This window comes from Equus caballus, chromosome 9 (assembly GCF_041296265.1).
Source record: "Equus caballus isolate H_3958 breed thoroughbred chromosome 9, TB-T2T, whole genome shotgun sequence".
Classification (NCBI taxonomy): domain Eukaryota; kingdom Metazoa; phylum Chordata; class Mammalia; order Perissodactyla; family Equidae; genus Equus; species Equus caballus.
Window position 1 is genome coordinate 34,663,859 of NC_091692.1, and position 18,790 is coordinate 34,682,648.

Consider the following 18,790-nt stretch of genomic DNA (forward strand, 5'->3'; position numbering starts at 1 on the left):
TTTTGGTAAAAGTAGAATAGAATGTGGTTTTTTTCAACTTTATTGAGGTAAAGTTAATATACCGAAAATTGTACATGTTTAATGTATACCTTTTGATGACTTTAGACATACGCATACAACCATGATATCATCACTCCAAACAAGGTAATAAACAAATGCATCACCTCCAAAAGTACATTTACTTAGGAGAAAACTGGCCTTTCTTTCCTCTGCCCTAAATTGGAAAATGGCTTCAAGGCAAAAGTAGTTGCAGATTGCTAACTCATCTCTCCTCAGTGACCCCATTTTCACAACCTTATCTCCCTGTTCTTGGTTATTTCAGGAGATCTCAAAAGATCTTAGAAACATTTAAACAGATTTTTGGAAATCATCCAGATTTTCTAAGAGCTCTCAGGTGGAATCTTGATCTGTTGCAAGCTATCTTGTCATACCCGGAATCAGATCATATGATCAATTAAACATTATTAGAAATTCTAGGACTCCTGGTATGATGTCATGAGAGGAACACAGCACACCCTAGGAAGATTTTTGCTAACCCTCTAGAGCTAACTACCACCTTGCAATAGGGGATAGGGGAACCTATTGAAAGACTCCACAGGGGACAATCATCCATATTAAAAATGTGCTAAATTCCACAGAACAAGGACCCAGTTTCCTTAACACATAAATAGAAAAAAAATAGGAGACATCTGGAACTGTATAGTTTAACAGAGGTTTGAGAGACATACAGACCAAATGCAGCATAGTGACCTTATTTTTATCCTGATTCAAACAAACTCTCTACAAAAAGATATTTATAATTCAGTTGAGGAAATGTGAAGATGAACTGGATATTAGATAATGTCAAGGAATTATTATTTAATTTTTAGACATGATCATGGTATTATTGTTACAGTTTTTAAAAAGTGTTATTTCTTAGAGATATAACCTACAGTATTTGTGGATCAAGTTGAAGTTCTAGAATTGTGTTAAAATATTTAGCAACAGAAAAAAATTGGGAGGTCAGGGCTTATACATCAAACAAAGGTTATCCACATGTTGATAATTTTTGAAGATGAGTTGTGAGGGCATGTGGTTTTATTATACTGCTCTCAAATTATATACGTACTAATAGAAATTTTCACAATAAAATGTTTAAAAAGACATTTTCATTTGATTTAACAGTCAGTTCTATTCATTTCAACATTATCTCATATTAAATCTGAAAGCCCTCTCCCCTCCCAACGAACCCCAGTGCCAACCAAAGTTTTGATTCTAGCAACTCAGAATATGTATTGGGGTAGATTGGAAGTGAAAGACAATAATACATTCACCCACTTGTGAGGAAGAGATCTCATTTCCTTGCACTGCTATCTTTTTGGTGAGGCAGAGAGGTTGGTATTGAAATGAAAGTGCAGTATTTGTCTTTCTCTGGTTTATTTCATTTAACATCATACCCTCATTTCATTCATTTGTAGAAGATAACAAATACATGGATAAAGAGAACAGATTAGTGGTTACCAGAGGGGAAGGGGGTTGGGGGGTGGGTGAAAGGGATAAAGGGACACATATGTTGGTGATGGATAAAAATTAGACTACCAGGGGTGAGCACGATGAAGTGTATTCAGGAACTGATAAACAGTAACGTACGCCTGAAATTATACAATGTTATAAACCATTATAATACCAATAAAATTACTTTAAAAAAAGAAATGAAAGTGTTCCCTCTTAGGTTGCCAGTGATTGTTTGATTATTCTATTTTCTGTTGGTTTATTGGAAGCACAACTTCATTGGAGGTGGTAAGATTATGATCCCCCTTTCCAGTGCACAAAAAGGGAGGAAAAGAACAGAATACTGACAGAAAGCACACACTGAAAATGTGGCCATCAATACCAACATGTTAGTAATTAGATTATATATTAATGGAATAAACATTCCAATTGCAAAGCAATTGTTAACTCCAGTGAGACTTTCACCATTTAAGTCATTATGTGAGTCGAAAATGTTTTCATATCAGGAGTAGAACTTGTACATTTTTTAAAAATCCGCTTCTCGGTCAATTATTCTCCCAATCCACAACCAGCCCAAGAACACTCTTTTAGCATTCTAACAGAAATCTTTCCTACTCCTGCTTATAAAAGAACCCTAAAATGAACTTGCTTACGGAGATTTAGGTGCAAAAGCAAGTAATTGCTGTTTGTGGAAAATGTAAACTGTTTCTAGAGTGAAAAAATTTTTAAAAACTATGAATAATACACATAATGAGGGTATCCCTATATGTTTTCCTTCTCTATTAATGGTAAAAATGTAAGTGATCAGGTTTTTGAGCTTTTTTACTTTTTCATAGAACAGGTAGCTGATAAAGTCTAATGTTTTCAGAGGGTACATAGTAGCTATATGATTCAGTTTACTGAGACTTGGCAGCTACCAAAGAATGTTCAATCATCTCTTAGATATTCATTCAATTCCACTTCATCCTTGTTAAATAGAACACACAGGCAAAAATCATGACTAGAAGAATGTAGGTACCTGAATGCTACAAAGAGTAACTTACTGATGTATTATTAAATTATCCTGATTGTTATCTTGGTATTAACAATCAATTCAAATTTAATACAACCACTTGTTCATAAATTTTCTCTTAAAATTAACTAATTCATCATGTTTCAGTTTATATTTACTTCCTCTAGGTGCATACAGAATTGAATTTATTTCAATAAGACTTCATTCCAAGTCACTATTTTCCCATTAGAAAACTCCATGAGAGGTGTGTAGAGGAATAGATTTCATATTCACTAAGAAGGACATTTTTTAACTTTGCTGAAACCAAGTAAATGATATTTTCCCTTTATCAGTAATACCACTTTTCATTATACATTCAGGCTATTTCTGGTGTTACTTTTTATGAGAATTCTATTTCTAATAACATGTATTAAGTTTGCTCAGAGGCCTTTTCTATTTCTTCCAATTACTGGTTTTGGTGGTTATAAACTATCAATATCAATGTTTATCAGTAAGAAACCAAAACAAGTAAACACCAAATAACAGCCCATATGCTTCTGAGTATATATTATGCAATGAAATTGAATTTAGATTTTTAAAAGAGTTAGAGTAATAGCATTCTTCATTTTTATATAAATTCAAGTATACATAAGTACATATACAAAAATATCCACAAATAGAACCAAAACATTCATTAAAGAGGCTGACCTGGTGGTGTAGTGTTTAAGTCTGCACCTTCCAATTCGGTAGCCCAGGTTTCAGAGGTTCAGATCCTGGGCATTGACCTAAACACCGCTCATCAAGCCATGTTCTGGCAGCATCCCACATACAAAATAGAGGAAGACTGGAACAGATGTTAGCTCAGGGCCAATCTTCCTCATTAAAATAGTAAATAAATAAATAAAATATTCATTAAAAACAAAACGATGAATGCTTCAGAAATGTGACCCTAGCATTAAAACTTTAGAAAAATGGATATACTTTTAAACTAAAATTGTTAATCCAAACTACAGGTTAAAAAAATCAGGATCACCTAAAATAGCAAATATCTTTGATATAAACAGTTCTATTTAAATATTTATGGAAGCTAGAGAAATTGATACATTTAATTTGTTTCTTTTTCATATGAGCATATGTAAAGTATCTGTAAAGAGAAGAATGCAGTACAATCTTTTTATAGAGAGGATATTGCATTTTCCATGTTGTGATATTTTTATTGCATCCTTGATAATGTATATTTTTTGGAATGATAAAAATTTCATACTGGGTTCTAAGGCATGGCCCTGGTCAATAATCTTGCAAGTGTGAAAGGCCAATTATAATATGTTATCGCATATAGGTTATCTTGTGTTGAGAAGTGTCACTACGGTTTGTAATCAAAAGGAAAAGTAATTCCGTGGGTTATAAATACAAAAAGATATTAGTGAACTCAAGAACCCATGTTATTTGATAAAAGCCCAATAAGGATATCTTAACAGGTATTTGAAACAGAAGCAAACACCTATAATCATGCTGTTCCTTTGGCGCTACTCCAAGGAGAAGATTGTGTAACCAAGGAAAAATGCAGACCATTAGGAACTACTTTATTCTGTGCAGAATCTTCTTTATATGCAGCCAAAGTGCAAACTGACAAGCCACTGTGGACCAGAAGATACTAATGTCAAGGACCATAAGAGTAAAATAGAAGAAAGTAGACAATACTAATTTCAAAAAAAATAAAAGCATAAGATTAATTCAACATTCCAAAGGAATAATAATTATTAACGTGCCTATTTAAGCATAATAATAGTTCTGCAAAAATGTTAGGCATAAACATAACTGAAAATTCAGTTATTTTCATTCCCCTTTTTACAAAAAAGGAAAAGGTAAAAATGACTAAGACACAGTCTAATGTCTTACAACAAGTAGGAGAGCTGTTTTAAAAATTATGACTACCTGTTTTCAAATCTATCTTTTCTTTTGTTTGTTTGTTTTGCTTTGTTTACTTTCCAACATCATAAAGTCTAAAAACAAAAGAGATGTTTATCATCCAGAAGAGGCTGGGTCACCCTGCTGTTACAAAATACCTCAAAATTCAGTAGTTTATCACAAGCGTTGATTGCTCATTTCACGTGTCCATCAACTGTGGACACTATCCACCATCTGCTCCGCAGTCTCTGCTACCCACTCAGGCCAACAGAACAGCCTCCAGTTAAAACACTGCCAATTGTCTTGGCACAGTGTCCTAATTTTCTATTGAAACAAATTACCACAAACTTAGCGACTTAAAACAACATAAATCTATTATCTTACACTTCCGTAGGTCAGGAGTCAAACATGGGTCTCAGCAGGCTAAGATCAAGGTGTTGGCAGGGCTACATTCCTTCTGTAGACTCTACAGGAGAATCCATTTTCCTGCCTTTTCAAACTTCTTGAAGTCACCCACTGTAGCGGGCTGAATGATGTCCCTCAAAAACAAACGTCCATGTTCTAATTCCCAGACCTGTGCATATTAATTTATATGGTAAAAGAGTAACTATTATGTCATACAGCAAAAACTGTGATTAAGTTGAGGGTTTTGAGAGAAGCAACTTGTCCTGGAGTACCCGGGTGGGCCCTAAGTCTAATAACAGATGCCCTTATAAGAATGAAGCAGTGTAGATTTAATAGACTTATAAAAGAGAAGGTGATGTAAAGATGGAGGTACACATTGAAGTGATGCCATAACAAGCCAAGGAACCTGGCAACCACAAGATGCTAGAAAAGGCAAGGGATTGAATGTCCCATAGAGTCTTCAGCAGGAGTGTGGCCCTGCTCACACCTTGATTTTTGGACTTCTGGCCTCTAGAACTGTAAGAGAATAAGTTGCTATTATTATTATTTATTTTATTTCATTTTTTAGGAAGATTAGCCCTGAGCTAGCACCCACCGGCAATCTTCCTCGATTGGCCCTGAGCCAACAGCTGTGTCCATCTTCTTCTACTTTATATGTGGGATGCATGCCAAAGTGTGGCTTGATACATGGCTTGATAAGCCGTGCCTAGGTCTGTGCCTGGGATCAGAACTGGTGAACACAAGGCTGCCGAAGCAGAGTGCATGAACTTAATCACTACACCACTGGCCAACTCCAAGTTGCTATTATTTTAAGCCACCAACTTTATGGTGATTTGTTACAGCAGCTCTAGGACACTAACACACATTCCTTGGCTCTCGTCCCTCTTCCTACATCTTCAAAGCCAGCAATGGTGGGTCTAGTCCTTCTCACACTGTTCTCTCTCTTATTCACTTATTGTCACATTTCCTTCTGGGCACAGTCAGTAAGTGTTCCCTGCCTGTAAGGAGTCATATGATTATATTCTCCAGGATAATCTCATCATCAGGATAATCTCACTGTGTGAGGGTACTTACCTCTAATCACATCTGCAAAGTCCCTTTTACCATGTAAGATAACACATTCACCAATTCTGGGAAGCAGGCATGGATATCTTCGGGGACATTATTCTGCCTTTCACACAGAGTAAAAGGCAACACGATGAACCACATTTGGGTTCTTAATACTTCCTTCTGAATATTTCCATTCAAATTTTATTGGCCAAAGCAAGTCATCTGGGTGCATCCGACTTCCACAGCAAACGGATACATAAGCCTCATGCAAGAAGGGCTACTGCATGTGAGAGAATGATAATGCACTGTACCCAAGAGTGCTTGATTGCTCTACTGTGACAAAAGGACACATGGAACTATTCAGAATGTATCATGAAAAGTACTTCAGGGTGCTGCAGAAAATAATAATATGAGTAGCTCTCTGGAAGGGAAATTTATAATATTATAGTAATAAATATAAATAAATGACAAGTGCCATAAGAAAGGAGCAGACAAATACCATGAAGGAATTTCATTGTAAACAATCTGAAAAGGACTCAATTAATTTGAGGAGAGCCACAAAAGATGTCTATGAGTGGCGACCACTGAAGATGGAGATTTCATAACCTGATCCTCTTTTGTTTATTTTCTAAAACTCAGTTTGAACACCAGCTCCATGAGGAAGAAATTCCTGAATCCCCACTCACCCCAGCATGGGTACAGTATCTGACCTCAGTTCCCACACTTACGTGATCTGAACTGTGTACTCGTGCTTTCATCTTTTAAAATAAATGTTTATGCCACTGTGTGCTTTTAGACAGAACCTTGTCTTATTTATATGGGCACCATATTAAACATGGTTCATCAAAGTTGCTCAGTAAACTTTGAGCTAATAAAAAGATTGAGCAGTGGGTGAAGGAATGATGAGGTATTCTAAAAAAAATAGAATGTAAGAGAATAAGAATGTTGATGAAAATATTAAAAAGTTAAAAGAAATTAAAAGTGAAAATGTAATAAAGCTGAATATTTACCAAACCACAAATCCATTATTCAGCTGAACACATTATCTATCACCGATTAAGCTCAGGCACTAAGAATGGCATAAGAAAGGCTCTGCCCCATTAAATAAATTATATGGTAGTAAGCCATGTCAGAGTAGCAACCACATTTACAATATCTAGAAAAAGCATGGATGCAAAACAAATGTTAGATTCACACAGAAAAATAATAACATTGACTGTGAAGTTAATATTTAAACAAGACAGTTGATCCAGTTATAAATAAGGTTAATGTACTATTCACCAACTTTCTCTATTTGTGTTAACATGTCTCCTGCTCCTAAAAGTGAAACTAATTTTATTGACACTTAAACAAGGGAACATCATCCATTTAAATGAACACTCTGTTTTAAACACCCATTTTGAAGATTATGAGAAGAATCTTATGCCAAAAAACGTTACACATCATTTAAATCTCCTGCTCCCATATTTTTCTGTTTTTGTATTTCACATTAAAATTGTAACTATAGATTTCTTGTTTATTTTTGAGAACTCATAGACTGATTTTTAAATATTTAAATAAGTAAAGATATTTATTTAGAAAGGAAATTTTGAATTCAAACTAGAAGACCTAACCTTTAAATGGGTTCTGTTCTCTAGCCAGTTGAAACCATACTATAAGTTTTATCAATTTTACTATGGTCTAAGTTGCTTTACTTTTCAGCATCCACCTGTCCTCAGTTTTCTCAGCCACAGCAATAATTAGGAAAAAGTCAAGTAATTTAGCAAAATCCCCAGAAGTTATTTCTTTTTATTTTTTTAACATTTTTTATTTTTTTAAGATTTTATTTTTTTTCTTTTTCTCCCCAAAGCTCCCCGGTACATAGTTGTATATTCTTCATTGTGGGTCCTTCTAGTTGTGGCATGTGGGACGCTGCCCCAGTGTGGTTTGATGAGCAGTGCCATGTCTGCACCAGGATTCGAACCAACGAAACACTGGGCCGCCTGTAGTGGAGCACGCAAACTTAACCACTCAGCCACGGGGTCAGCCCCCTAGAAGTTATTTTTTTTGTAGCAACATAGTTATAGGAGCAAAGTGTTGGCTTTTCCAGAATAAATGCACTCCCTGAGCACTCCTTTTTTTTGCGCACTTTTAGCTGCCATAGATTGAATCTAATTCACTGAAGAAATTCACATTATTGTGCTTCTATGGGTTTTCATGAACTAAACTGGCACTTCTTATAATAAAATTTTAGAGTTTATAGTAATTTTACTGGAAAATATTATTTGATACAGAACTTTAAAAAATTGCAGCTAGAGTCCATTTTTTGACCAAACTTAAATTTAAAATAAATGAAAGACATTTTGGCAGCTTTAATTTATACAAGTGCAAAGACATAATAGAAAATATGCTAGACCTATGACTTTATTTCAAAATGCTGCCTTTTACAGCTGAAGCAATTTGTAAACCATGAAAGCTCCAAGGAAGAATATGAATAACCTGCATGAATCTCCTTTATTAGACCCATGTGACGCTCCTTTCTTATATGCTTATTCAAAAGAAAAGTTATCCAAACAAAATCTCTTTTCTACTGCACTTAGCACTCCTTCATTTAATTAAAAATGTCCTTGCAACAAAGCAGGCTAATCACTATGTTCAGAACATTCCCTGATACAAGGATCTAACAATGTTTTGTTCTTGTGATAAGTAGCAGCTTTGATCTTCCTCTTCAAGACCTAGATATCTCCACTTACGTTGGATAGAAGATCATATAGCATAGAAGATCAATCATTATCAAAACCACTGCCAGCACCATCACTATTACCACAAGATTCTGTTGCAAATAACCTAAAACATTTTACCTATTTTAAGCTGAAAGGAGTTTAAGCTGAAAGGAAATGTTTGCATACAAAATTTTGAAAGGGCTTCAGGATCTGTTCTATGCTTTGCTTCCAGAAACGCTTCTAAAATAACGCTTTAGAATGTACTTGCCAAGGAAAATGGTAACTCTGTGACACTCAAGAAGTAGGGAATCAGGAATATGCCTCTGGGACTTTCAACTCAGGAACGTACCACCTCAACTGTAATTCAGAAGGCTGTCTCACAACTTCTTACCATAAGCTGATGACCAGGATCAAGAGCCATGTCCTATTTATTTTTAAGTACCATCACCAAATGAGTAGAGCATGTCTTGCTTTTTGGCACTTAAGATGGTTATGATTCAAAACTTCTATAGAAAAACCCAATGTCTGTCCATCCCTGCTTGCCAGCACAAAGCATATGCATTGTGAACAACATCAAAGCCTTTGAGTTATTTATATTGTCCAATTCATTCATCAGCATCTGACTGGTTGAATCTGAAATACATCTAGAATTGCAGCCATGGGGTAGTCCGGTAAAATTTAGTATTTAGCTTTCCATTACCTATGGTAATGGAAGCCATAGTAAAAGGCTGTTGTTCGGACATATTTGGCTGTAATAAACACACTTTACATCAAAATCCCCATATATCCACGCAGATATATATACGTACACAAACAAGCATAGATGCACACACAGGTACTAAAACAATACTAGCTCTAACTAGGTGAGATGCACCCTAATATTTTCTGTTCTACTATACTGTACTCTAATCTTTTCTCTTCTCTTCTATTCTATATTTTCACAGTTGTCACAGTTGAGTAAATTCAATCCTAACCTGGAGTATGGGAAATGTGCACTACAAGAATGGTAGAATGAATATTGAGCACCAATCCACCATATCTACCACAAAATGTTGGGATAACTTAGTTTAATTCACTTATATTTTAAACAAGGAAATTAAATGATTTTCTTAAAATCACCCAACTGGTAGAGTAGTAGATTTGGAAATAGAAATCAGATCATTTTGCTTCTCTTTCTAGGACCATGATATTCATTATACAAAGTTTATTGATTTCCTCTTAGGTATTAAGATATTTATAAAGACTATCTTATTTCATCCTCAAAAAACGCTGGGAGGTAGATATTATTTTCTACCTGTCAAAAAAGAGAAAACTGATATTCAGAGAGGTAAAATAACTTTCAAAGCTCTGCTCTTAAAGCTGGGGTTCAAACCCTAAAGTGTAAGACTACAAAGGTATCTTATAACCCTACACACACATTGTCTTCTAGGGTGTATATCACTTAATTATGATTATTACTACCATTATTAGTGATACAATTAAATAAAACATAATGACAATGATAAAGTTATTTATTATGTGCCCATTATTTGTGAGTCATGATGTCTCATGCACTATAAAAATTCATTTAATTTGATGAATTATTCATTTAATTTTCACTTAATTGATTTATTAGATTTAAAACTTCATTTAATTTTCATTTTAGGAAAGTTGTATTGTACTCATTTTATAGATAAGAAGACTGAGTCATTGAGGTTTAGTGAAACACTCAAGGTCACACAATCAGTTAATGATCAAGTTTGGATATGAACCTTGCGTTTATCTGACTTCATGCACTATCCAGTCTTCCTAAATCAGCTACCTAACTTGATCTAGCACACATAACCTGTCAAACTTTAATTTCCTAATATGTGGAAGTCACGATCTAAGAGCTGTAGGAAAAATTATGGCAACACAAGTTCATAGCAATTTCTATGTACTTTATTCAATGTTTATTAATATATTTAACTTTCAAAATAAGCGTAATAATATGCACCACCAAAAATCTCTTTGAGATAGAGACTTTTAATATCTCTATTGTATAAATCAGTAACCTGAGATCATAGAGGTCAAGTAATTTAGCTGCGGTCACACAATTACTTAAAGGTAGAGGCAGTTGTTAAGCCAGGCAATCCAGCCAGAGTAAGATTTATAAATAACAGAAAAACAGTAGACTGGGCTTACAAGGCTTTTTGGGGACTCACCAAAGATTATGTGTTATGTTAAGGATTAGTAGAAATGAGACATGTAATATTGAAGACAAATTCTTCCTTATTCTTTTACTAATAAGCAAAGTCTCAAAGGCCAAGATAGGGCAAGGCTCGTAAGCAGAAGTAAATTTGATTATACATATCTTTGTAGAAAAAGAACAGTGAGATAAATTTAGAAAAATGAGCTGTGACCCAAAATTATAGGACGCTATAGGACGCTAGATGCTGAACTAAGTCGAACTTAACTTTGTCATGTGAAGAGTCAGCCATTGGGCCGGCCCTGGTGCTCTAGTGGTTAATTAAGTTCAGTGCATTCCACTTTGACGATCCAGGTTCAGCTCCTGGGCACAGACCTAGACCACTCCATTAGTGGCTGTGCTGTTCTGGTGGCCCACATACTAAAAAATAGAGGAAGATTGGTATGAACGTTAGTTCTGGAAAGAGTGAGCCATTTGAGGAATTAGACAGGAAATAAAATGATCAAAACTGGTTCAAGACCCATGACTTTTTTCATGCTGTAACTTCTAACCACAGTCCCTTCTTCCATCCCTTCTTCTAAGACTATCAAATGTCCTGGACCAGTCTAACATCTATTCATCTGTAAGGATTTGGTTTGGGTATCATTTCTTTTTAAATGACTCCTTAGAACTCTGAAGATTGGATTAGGTTTACCTCCCTTTTATTCTGATACAAATATTAGTGAGAAATATTGAAATATTTAGTTTAGATATCTTTCTCCCAGTCTAGACTGTGAGTTCTTCAAGTGCAGTTGTGAATGCACAGAGCCTGGAATGCAATTAGCTCTCAATAAATTTCTGAATTTGAATGAATTGTCTCAACCACTAATTTCACATCTTATGCTTTAACCGTTGGATGAGTGTTTCATGTGAATACTCTCATCTTTCCACCGCATTCTTTCGCAATATCTAGATGCAAGCAATAAATTTGTAGGAAAAAATACCAAATATTCACAGTTTCTATAGTATATATATAATATATAATATATAATATATAATATATATCACAAAATCACATGATAAATATTAGAAGAATGTGAAGAAATGAGCTAAGTCAGTAATCATTAATTCTGATATTGCGTTATACTGTAAGCATATAATTTCCAATTATTGGTGTTATCTTTCAGTGAAACTAGCTTTTTTTACTACTTTATCTTTGAGCTGAGAGGAGAGTGACTGTGCTTCCAGCCTCCATACAGCATCTCAGTACTAAATGATTAAGTAATATACTGTGAACTGGTTTGTATTTTGAGGAGATAAAACAGGAAGCAGTTGGTAAATGAATTTGGATGAGTAGGATAAAATTTAAAAAGTCAAGAAGGGCAGTTTCTTAACTAAAAATCACCCACAGGCCATGAGTAGACTGGGGACATTTACTTGCTTCATCCACCTGAAGACATTTCTAGCATCGTCCATAACTTGACCTCTTAAGAGGCAACTCATGCACTCTAAAACATAAGCACTGCACCTTTACATTTATTTCCAGTGCTGAAATACAGTGCAGGTAGGGAAATAGCCATTTTACTTTCTCCTCAAGTCTCCCCTCCATCCAATGTCAAAACACCATTCTTTTCTCTAAAGATCAGCAATTCACTTCAAAAGAGTGTTGTCTATTGAAAATATAGTAATCACAAACACACACAAAAGTATTCTTTTGATTTTGTCTGGATTTTTTTTATTGTCAGGATAGAAGAAAAGGTATTCTGTGTTTTTTTAATCCTAACCACTGAAGAAAATCCCATTCTTTTTTGAGCTCATTTCACTCAGGCTACAGTCACCACTTCTTTATTGAAACAATATCTGCCAAAATTTCCAATGATGTCATGTGGTTAAAATCTGACACTCTTCCTTCTTGGAACACTTTGTCTACTTGCTGTCCAAAACACTGTAATCTTCTGTTTGTATTCTTACATCATTGTGTTTTTCTCAGTTTTCTTAGCGGTATCTTTATTTTCCTACCCTCAAAATGTTGGAGTATACAGTGCTCCATACCTGGATTTTCAGAACTCTCAGTCTACACTCACCTTTACATAATCTTACCCAGTTCTACAGCTTCAAATGTCAAGTATATACTAACATAGGTGTAATGTAATGGTGCCCAAGTTTATATCTGTAGCCAAACTTCCCACCAGGGCTTCAGAACAGTATATCTCCCTACCTATTCAACATATCCAATTGGACATCTAATAAACAACCCAAGCCTGACATCATTACATCAAAACCCTTGTTTTCACACTCTCTTTTCTCCTTTCCTTTGTCCCTACTGACCCCCAAGCCACTCTTCTTGTCTTCTTCATTTTGCTAAATGTCACTAGTATTCATCAAGCTGCTCAGACAAAAATACATAAAAATATTGTTACTGTTTTGATTTCTCACAACCTAAAAATTTTAAGATCAGTAAGTTTTATCTTCAGAAAATATACCAAATTTGACCACTTCTCCCTACTACCATGTCTTACACCATAGTCCATGCCCTAATTATTTATCACTGTCACTAAAATTCCCTCCCAACCAGTCTTTCTGCCTTTACTCCTGCCTACCCCCTACTTCACATGTAGAAAGTTACTCTTTAAAGGGTTGGTGTCAAGATGGCAGCATAGACAGACTGTGAACTCACCTCATCTCATGGAAACAAAAAATTGACAACTACTGTTGGAACAATTATCCCTGAGAGAGAACTGAAAACTGGATAAGAACTCCCACAACAATGGACTGTCCTGACTGAGGTGGAAGAGGCAGAAATTCCTTTCTGGAGAGAATAAAAGCCACCTTTGCAAGCTGTGGTGCTTCATGGCTGGGTGGGAGCAATCCTAAGGTAAGCAAGCTTTCCCTGGAGGAGTGTGGGACCTGAGTGAGGGAGTTTTCCCACTCTAAGCATCCTTTGGACACAGCATAACTGAGATGAGTGTCATAATATCTGTTTCTTCTGGCCACTAACAACAATAGGAAATACTCCCAGAAAAGCTATCTAACATAAGGGGGAAAAAGCTGGCTTTTAAAGGGCCCATGCATAAATTCACTCATTTCAGAAACTAACCTAAAATCACCAGAAAGAAGGTACACAGTTCTTTGGTGAAAAGAGACTTACCTGATAGGTTCTGGGTGCATCTCAGTGAGAGGTGAGACTTCCCCAGGGACTGAGACATTGAGAGCAGCCATTATTTTGACCTAGTACAGGCATGCTGACACAGATGCTGGCAGACGACATTGGATTTCTTCCACTGGCCTGTTAGCCTAGCATCTGCCCCACACACTAGAGCACTAATTTAATCCAGCTAAACCAGGGCAGACTGCCTAGGAACTGGCCCCACCCAACAGCAAGCCTTCAGGCAACTTTTTAGCCTGAATAGGCTGAGTGCCTGTATCCTCTGCAGCTGGGCAAGTAGGCCCACCTCTGGGGGTCAGGACATGCAAAAAGAGCAGGGAGTGTGTGGGGCATTTGTGGACTGTGTGGGGCTTCTGCAGTGGGGCAATTGGGTCCACATCAGATAGTTGAGGCACACGCATGGGGCAGGACTGTACTGACAGTGTGTGTGGCCTTCTGGGTGGTGGACCTTGTCAGCTACAGAAGACTTGTGCTTCTCAAACAACTACATAGAGGATCAGCCCCACATTCCAAAGCCTAAAACAATTGGGTGTTCCCATGCCTGGGGCAAGCCCCACTCAGCTACAATCCCAACAGGGCTGACAGGAGCCTTGTAAGCCAAAGTCCTACAGCAATTATAAGTCCCTGGGCCTAGCAATCAGCCACACTGGGGGGCCTAGTCACTTAACAGAAAAACTGCAACAGGAATGTGCTATTAGATCTTGCATCCAACTGTGCAGGGGCTCCCCATGCCTGATAAAGTGACTGAAGGGTTCATAGCAGTGACAAGCAGCTGAGCATTGGAACCAGCTGGCCAGAGGGACAGCCTAGCCTCCCTGGGCACCTGCAGCAAGAGTAAGCCTGCCACAACAGAAAGACATATGTAGCTCACGCAGAGGCTACCCCCAGAATATTTGGAAATGGTGACTAATGGGAAGCACACTGCTGGGCCTCATAAGGCATCTCTTACATAAAGTCATCTCTCCAAGATCAGGAGACACAACTGACTTACCCAATAGATAGATATAAGCACAGAGAAAGAGGCAAAATGAGGAGGTAAAGGAATAAGTTCCAAGTAAAGGAACAGAACATAACCACCCCCCCCCAAAAAAAAGTGAATGAAACAGAAATAAACAATCTACCTGACAAAGAGCTCAAAACAAAAGTCATAAGGATACTCACTGATCTTGGGAGAAGAATAGATGAACTCAGTGAGAACGTCAACAAAGAATTGGAAAACATAAAAAAGAACCAATCAGAAATGAAGAATACAATACTGGAAATAAAACAATTCAGTAAAGGTACGCAATAGCAGAGGATATTATACAGAAAAACGGATCAGTAATATGGATGAAATACTAGAGGAAATGACCCAAGCTGAATAGATAAAACAAAAAAGAATTAAAAAGAATGACAACTGTCTAAAGGATCTCTGGGACAACATCAAGCACACTAACATTCCTATTATAGCTATCTCAGAAGGAGAAGAGAGAGACAAAGGGGCAGAGAATCTATCTGGAGAAACCATAGTTGCAAACTTTCCTAACCTAAGGAAGGAATTAGACATCCAGGTACAGGAAGCACAGAGAGCATCAAACAAGATAAATCCAAAGAGGCCCACACTAAGACACATTATAATTAAAATGTCAACAATTAAAGATAGAGAATCCTAAAAGCTACAAGAGAAAGACAACAAAGTACATACAAAGGGAACACCTGAAGGATATCAACAGACTTCTCAGCAGAAACCTTACAGCTTAGAAGGGAGTGGCATGATATATTTAAAGTGCTGAAAGGAAAAAATCTGCAGTCAAGAACACTCTACCCAGCAAGGTTCTCATTAAGAATGGAAGGAGAGATAAAGAATTTCACAGACAAGCAAACATTAAAGGAGTTTATCACCAAGAAACCAGTCTTACAAGAAATGCTAAAGGTACATATTGAAGTGGGAAAGAAGACCACAAAAAGAAATAAGAAAGTTACAAAAAAAAAACCCAACAATAAATCACTGGTAAAGGCAAAAATACAGTAAAGGTAGCAGATCAACCACCTATGAAGATAACATGAAGGTCAAAAGAGAAAAGTACTAAAATTGCATATTTTCATCATACGAAGGTAATGGGTACACACACACACACAAAGAGGTTAGATATGATATCAAAAACATAAAATGTGGGAAGAAGCAAGTAAAAGAGTTGAACTTTTAGCAAGAGTTCAAACTAAGGAGACCATCAACTTGATATACATTATATATATGTAGGTTATTACTTATGAATCTCATCAAAATCACAAATCAGAAACCTATAATAAATACACAAAAAATTAGAGAAAGGAACTCAAACATAATACTAAATAAAGCGATCTAACCACAAAGGAAGAAAGCAAGAGAAGAAGAAAGGAATAGAGAAGAACTACTAAACACCCAGAAAAAAGTAAAAGAATGGCAATAGGTATATACTTATCAATAGCTACTTTAAATGTCACTGCACACACTTCAGACCTAAAGACACTTACACACTGAAAGTGAAGGGATGGGAAAAGGGTAGTCCATGCTAATAGCAATGAAAACAAAGCTGGAGTAGCAATAATTACATCAGACAAAATAAACTTTAAAATAAAAACTACCGAGAGACAAAGAAGGGCACTATATAATGGTAAAGAGAAAAACCCAACAAGAGTATGTAACACTTGTAAATATCTATGCACCCAACTTAGGAGCACCTAATATATAAAGGAATTATTAACAGACATAAAAGGAGAAATAGACAGTAACAAACAATAGTGGGGACTCTAACACTCCACTTACACCAATGGGTAGATCATCCAAACAGAAGATCAAGAAGGAAACATTGACCTTAAACAGCACATTAGACCAGATGGACTTAGTAGATATCTATTGAACATTGGATTGAAACACCAGAGAATACAGATTTGTTTCAAAGGCACATGGAACATTCTCCAGGACTGATCACCTATTACGCTCCAAAACAAGTCTCAATAAATTTAAGAAGACTGAAATAATACCAAGCATCTTTTTTGACCACAACAGTATGAAACTAGAAATAAACTACAGAAAAAAAACAATAGAAGTGACAAATATGTGGAGATTAAACAAAATTCTACTGAACAATGATTGTGTCAATGAAGAAATCAAAGAAGAAATCAAAAATTACTGGGAAACATGAAAATGAACAAAACGACATGCCAAAATTTATGGGATATGGCAAAAGTGGTTCTAAGAAGGAAATTTATAGCAATACAGCCCTAAGTCAACAAATGAACAAAAAATCTAAAATAAACACTCTAACAGTACACCTAAAGGAACTGGAAAAAGAAGGGAAAAAAAGCCCCAAATCAGTAGAAGTAAGGAAATAATAAAAATCTGAGCAGAAATAAATGAAAGAGACTAAAAAAAAAAAAAAAAGAAAAGAAAATGTCAGTGAAACCAAGAGCTGGTTCTTTGAAACGATAAACAAAATTGACAAACTTTTAGCTATCTTCCCCAAGAAAAAAAGCAAGATGGCTCAAATAAATAAAATCAGAAAAGAAAGAGGATAAATTACAATGGACACATCAGAAATACAAAAGATTACAAGAGAATACTGTGGAAAGCTATACGCCAACAAATCGGATACTCTGGAAGAAATGGATAAATTCTTACAATCACACAAGGTTTCAAAACTAAATCAAGAAGAAATAGAGAATTTGAATAAACCAATCACCAGTAAGGAGATCAAAACAGTAATCAAAAATATCCCAGAAAATTAAAGTCTAGGACTAGATAGCTGTCCTGGTGGATTCTCCCAAACAATTCAAAGGAGACATAACACCTATCCTTCTCAAACTCTTCCAGAAAATTGAAGAGGAGGGGAAGCTTCCTAATTCCTTATGATCCAGCTATCCCACTGCTGGGTATTTATCCAAAGAACTGAAAAACACAAATGAATAAAGATACATGCACTCTTATGTTCACTGCAGCATTATTCACAGTAACCAAGACCTGGAGGCAATCTAGGTGCCTATCAAGGGAGAATGGATGGTATTTACAAACAATGGAATACTACTCAGCCATAAGAAATGATGAAATCTGGCCATTTGTGACAACATGGAAGGAGCTTGAGGGCATTATGCTAAGCAGAATAAATCAAAGGGGAAAAGTAAATAACTGTATGATCTCACTCTTAATTAGAAGATAAAAGCAACAACAAACAATCACATAGAGACAGAGATTGGATTGCTCATTATCAGAGGGGAAGGGGGCAGGGAGGAGGGTGAAAGGTGTGGTTATGCACTGCACGTGTGTGTGGTCATTGATTTTAATCAGTCTTTGGGTGGTGAACATAATGTAATCTGCACAGAAATCAAAATATAATGATGTACAGTTGAAATTTATATAATGTTTTAAACCAATGTTACTGCAATTAAAAAAAGAAAACGAATAAACTCTTTAAAATTTGGAAATATTTCATTAAGATAAAGGACTGTATTGTCAAAGTTATCTTTATAATAAATCAGGCAACTAATTCCCCTTTTCCAAAATAATTTAACAATGTCTCACCACACTTAAAATAAAATTCAAAGTTCTTGCTGTGGGCAGGAAGGCTCTTCAGGATCTCACCCTTTCTTATCTCTCCCTCTTCACTTTCACTTGGCTTCCTTCCTGCTTATCAAACACACTAAACTCATATTTGCCTTAGGTTCTTTCCATTTGTGGCTCCTAGATATCTTTTCCTCTAGATATCCACATGAGTCACATCTCTCACTTATTTGAGTCTCTCCTGACCTAACACCTCTTCACAGAGGCCTTCTCTGATCAGTCTTATATTACAGCTGTGACCCATATCACTACGGTTATTCTCCAACCTTTCATAAAATAATTTTTTTCAGAGCCTATTCTCTACATGAAATTATACTACACATGTTGTGTTCTTATCTTCTCTTAAAAAAAGCTT

The 18,790-nt window shown here is 35.9% G+C and overlaps 1 long non-coding RNA gene across 1 annotated transcript in view; it reads right to left on the reverse strand.

Moving 5' to 3' along the window:
- LOC138915634 (uncharacterized) overlaps nt 1–6,039 on the reverse strand; it is a 42,082-nt gene extending 36,043 nt beyond the window's left edge. The window contains exon 1 of the long non-coding RNA XR_011421729.1: nt 5,870–6,039. This is a non-coding gene — a long non-coding RNA (uncharacterized lncRNA). The remainder of the gene's footprint in view (nt 1–5,869) is intronic.
- Between the last annotated feature and the right edge of the window lie 12,751 nt (nt 6,040–18,790).